Source organism: Diadema setosum, chromosome 3 (assembly GCF_964275005.1).
Source record: "Diadema setosum chromosome 3, eeDiaSeto1, whole genome shotgun sequence".
NCBI classification, from domain to species: Eukaryota; Metazoa; Echinodermata; class Echinoidea; order Diadematoida; family Diadematidae; genus Diadema; species Diadema setosum.
Window position 1 is genome coordinate 35,567,621 of NC_092687.1, and position 5,567 is coordinate 35,573,187.

Genomic DNA, 5,567 nt, shown 5'->3' on the forward strand with positions numbered 1-5,567 from the left:
TAATGTGCAGTTTAATCGCTCCGTCACTGTACAGGCATGCTAGCGTGAAACCATTAAACTGCACATAAGTTGACTATGAGACCATTCTGAAGCAAATGATTTTCACACAACAATAGATATAATTACAATGTACTCTAAAATGAATCCCACAAGAACTGGAACAATCATCCCTAAGCATTCCCGCTGATCAGTTACTAGCCATCCCCTTTAATGTGTGGGACTACTTCGAATAGGTTACTTTAATTTTGCGTTAACCACTGTCATCAACATTCAGTCAACCATTTATTAGGGGCCTGGTTGTAACATTAGTAATCTCACTATAGGGTAAAACACACATGTCATCTGTTAATATAAGTAAATGTGGTTCCCTGTCGCTCTTTCCTAGTCATTTTCTATCTAAATAAAAGCAAGCTCTCCCCACCCCCCTCTATCTCACTTTCGCCCTCTACAAACGTCATAAACATGGAAATCATTACCGGAGAGAGCAATTATTTTGACAAACAGAGCACGGTGAGGGGTTAGGACTCACGTGCAGGGTGGTTCAGCCTGCTAAGTGTTGCACACAGCTGATACTGATAGCAGGAACTGGCTGATAGCTGGGAATCTTCGATTGTTCCGTCTTCCATACCTAGCGGTACCGGAGTTATTTGATCCCCTGTTGTTTATTGTGACGAGGAGACAAGAAGGAGGAGGAAAAAAGAGGTAGAAGAAGAAAAAAAAAAGGATAATATAATCACAGGTAGTATGACACACAGACACTCGACAACGCCCTGGATATGAACTAGGATAATAGGTCACTCAGGACAAGTGAAAATTAAAGACGGGAATGGGGATTAAGACACCGACATTCTAATCATGCATGCACTTCAGGGAGTTTTATTTAATGATAAGATTCCATGATGTATTCATACCCTATTACAAATCCAGATGTAATTACCAATTACCAATTATTCTAAGCATTAGCAGTAAGCAACAGGGGAAAATGCATAATGTTAAAATATTTATTATAAAACAAAGATATCTCTTCTTAAAAACTTCGACCCCGTTCCGTCATCCAAATACATAAACTTTACAACGCTCCATTCACAAGGCTATTAAAGGGTGTGTCCAGTTCTGGTCGAGGTGAGGATTTAGCTTTTAACGTTTTGCGAGACATTCAGAAACCACTCTATAAGATGTCAAAGAGCATGCAATTTTAAGTGGTATCAAAAGTTTATCTGATGAAAATCGGTTTTGAAATAGCCGAGATATCCAAAAACAATGTGAAACTAGAGATTGTAATTTGTCATCACTGACAAATTAAGGTGATCCGATTTTTTTTTTTAATCAATGATTCGAGTCCTGATAGTGCAAAGTCTCAGCTACAGCATATTAAAATCTGAGAGGAATTCACCGAAGCATAAGTAAGATAGTGCTCGATCAAGAGAGTCATGTCAATTTTCACATCTGAAAAAATTCCCTCCCATAGAGATAACACGTCATAGCGAAGATAGAAAAAGAAGTACATATGACCTTTGACCCCACTTTGCACAGAAAAGATGGCATCTGAGCAAAAAGTGGTTATTTTATGAAATGATCCCTGTAACATGGTCTTTACGTGTGCAAAATATGGGAAAGATAGGACATGTATTCACCAAGATACAGGATGAAACATCTATGACCTTTGACCCTAATTTACATAGCCAAGAACCACCTTTACACTCTCAAGATGGCACCTGAGGAAAAAGTGGTTAATTTGTGATATGATTCTTGCGACATCGTCTATAAGTGTGCAAAATATGGGAAAGATAGGACAGGTATTCACCAAGATACAAGATGAAACAGTTATGACTTTTGACCCTTATTTACATACCCAAGATGGCGTCTGATCAAGAAGTCGTTATTTTATGAAATAATGTAGGTGACATGAACTAAACATGTGCAAAATATGGTGGTGATAGAGCATGTTTTTCTTGAGTTTTTGCAAAGAAAGTTGCGCAAAGAAAGAAATATTTCAATACATCGTTGATGAGCTTTAATTTCAACCAAATATTTTGACGTGATACCGACATCGTGTGAAAAAAAACAAAGGGCACTTATATCATAGCACAAAGTTTCAGCTACAACATATTAAAATCTAGGAGAAATTCACAGAAGCATAAGTGAGATAGTGCTTGATAAAGAGAGTCATGTCAATTTTCACATCTAGAACTCCCTCCCATAGAGATAACACGTAATAGCGAAGATTGAGAAAGAAGTACATATGACCTTTGACCCCACTTTGCACACCCAAGATGGCATCTGAGCAATTAGTGGTTATTTTGTGAAATGATCCTTGTAACATGGTCTTTACGTGTGCAAAATATGACAAAGATAGGACATATATTTACCAAGATAAAGGATGAAACATTTATGACCTTTGACCCTAATTTACATACCCAAGATGGCGTCTGATCAAGTAATTGTTATTTTGTGAAATAATGTTCGTGACATGAACTAAACATATGCACAATATGGTGGTGATAGGGTATGTTTTTCTTGAGTTTTTGCACAGAAAGTTGAAGAAAGAAAGAAATATTTCAATACATCGAAGATAAGCTTTAATTTCAACCAAGTTTTTTGACCTGATCCCGATAACGTATGAAAAATAGAAGGGCACATTAACGATAGCCCTACGTCTCAGCTACAACATATTAAAATCTTAGAGAAATTCACCGAAGCATAAGCGAGCTAGTGCTCGATAAAGATAGTCATGTCAATTTTCATTTCCATAAAAATTGCACTCCCATAGAGATAACACGTAAACTGGTCAAATTTGACAAGGTTACCTTCAATCCATTTTTTCGAGGTGATGTCGTCATCTAATCAAAATTGTGTAATTACATTAATGAAAGAACATTTCATAAGCTACAACATAATGAAATTTAGGTGAAAATTGACAAAGGATAAGTGAGATACGCTCGAGTAAACTTGAAATTTGATGACGTCATTTTGAAAATTTACTCTTTTTATTTTATTAAGAAATCTGATATCTTTTAATCATTTTGTCAGCACAGCCAGCCCATGAAATGACATGTGCAATTCATCAGTTTTCAGAATATTTAAAGAAAATGGGGGGTCACCGTCCATCCTGACGAGTAAAATCCGATTTAAAATTGGCGGTTTTTTGGCATACTTGCACTGTATATCGCCATTGACGCGCGCGCGGAATTTCAACTTTGACGGGCCCGTTTGACGTCATATTGAGTCGGATTGACTTGAAACTTGGTAGAAATATTCCTTGACATTTCAGAAATATATTCCGTGTGATAAAACGGGAAATATCTATTGCATATGAGCTGTGCGTGCGTATATGCGCGCGCGCATACGCGTCCGTCGATTTTTTTTTTGAAATGCTGTAAATGACCTGAAACGTGTGCAAAACAATTTTAAGGTTGATTAGAGCATGTTTAAATTTCAACGCGCGCGTACGCGCTCGTTTACTATGAACGTGACTAAATTTTATGAAATATATCAATAGAACTTGACTTGAACTATATGATATTCTAATTTCATTTGAAAAATTCCATTCCATTAATGACATATTAATGTAAACGTGATTTCAGATAATGACGTCATAATGACGTCACGGTTGACTGATCACATTGATACACTAGATCTGTCGTCCTTAGGACATGATACATATATGGTATAAGTTTGAAAGTGATAGGTGGGGTACTTTTTGAGTTAACCTCTGCACAAGATTTGAGGAGAAAGAAATAAAGAAGAAGAAGAAAGAATCAGTACAGATACAATAGGTGATCCGAGAGGATACTCGGATCACCTAACAAAGAGATCCCAATGAAAGGCCTGTAGTCTTTTATTATTATCACTTGTTGGGATATCCCAGCCACTTGAAAACCAGTTTTCATCAAATAAACGTTGAATCCTTCTCAAAATTACATGCTCTTTCATATTTCATAAGAGGTTTCTCAGTATCTCATTTTGGAATGTTCAAAACATGAATACCCACCTAAACCAGCACTGTACAGTCCCTTTAAAGTATTTCAATTGTTTCAAATTATTAATTCAACATATTTTCAGTACAATAATGCAAACCCAATTCCACTGTTATAATTGCCAGTTTTTCTTCCTCTTGAGCTCTTTCTATTATTCTTTGCTAAACTGTGTTTAAAAATGGTGATGTAGCTGTACTTCTGGACCTAACAAAAATGAAAAAAAAAAAAACATATATCTTAGTAAAATCATGCAAAAGTTGTATAATTTTACGGGTCCCTTATGGAAACGGTTCAAATTGGTTTGTTATGCCCTGCTGCATAGCTACTTATAACGCCCATGATTGGTGATTGCAAACTGCATTTGGTATGAATACACCATGGGACCTTATCATTAAAAATTAATATAATTTCTTGAAGGGTATTATAGGATTAGGATGTGTGCGGGAACCCAAGAACGGCATGGGGAGGGGGTAACGGGGGTTGATAGTAACGTGTGAGAGGGTGTGGCTTTACTTCCATGTGTGGTTATTTTTTCGCATTCAGAATAGTTGCTAGTTATAGTTATTTTTTTTTCATTTTAACGTAATAACACTGTTAAAACTATATGACGAGTTTGTTCGCAAAAACCGATAAGTCCATATTTTCGAAATGGAGATATTTGCGATTAAAGGTCAAGAAAAATAAAGAGAATAATAAGAATGTTTTTGCATCTTTTGGCTATAACTTCAAAAATGTACCTTTGCATGTAGTGACCGATATATCATTTAAAAGGTATTATTTTGTACTTTATGACAGAAGCCGTACTTCAAAATCTTCAAAAATGGACTTATCGGTTTTTGCGAACAAACTTTTCATATGCTTATTTTCATAATTATTACCACCGTTCAATTCAAAATTGCAATAAGGATTGATAAATGGAAGCATCATTTCGATAGAATCCAAATGGTGATAGAATTGGATAAAACATAAAAGTAAAGTTATCTTGGAAATACATCTTAACTTTTTCCATGTATCATAAGATTTGATATCAAAATGAATGAAAATCATTCTGGTCAAAGAAATGATGCTTACCACCCAGCGCAGGTACTCCAATTGCCCATCCGATAAGCAGCACAAACACGACTACGCTCATTGTTCTAAATAGAATCGCATAAAAAGAGTCACATATTTTTATTTTTCCTCCAGTTAAGTTTGTAATTTCTGAAAGGTACTCCATGAGAATCATATTGAAATTAGGGGGATATGACGATATGATTTATATCTTGTTGAAGTACCATTGAGCATTTGAAATAAATGCTAGTTTTTGCATACAATTCGAGGAAAGATAGATTATACTCTCTTCCATAAATAAACATAAAATTTGTTCCACAAATGTTAACATACGTAGCGTTTCTAATTCGTTGCCGCTTTTTCCCATTTCCATTTTCAGCGTTGTAGAGTAATGGTTCACTTTATATGACAGTTAATTTTTGAATAATATTCGGTATTCAATATAGGGACACAACGTTGACAGCAAAGGAAAAACCACAGATACGATACGAGTCATCTAGTTTCAGCTATCCATGCGCAATTCAGCATGCTACTGAGACA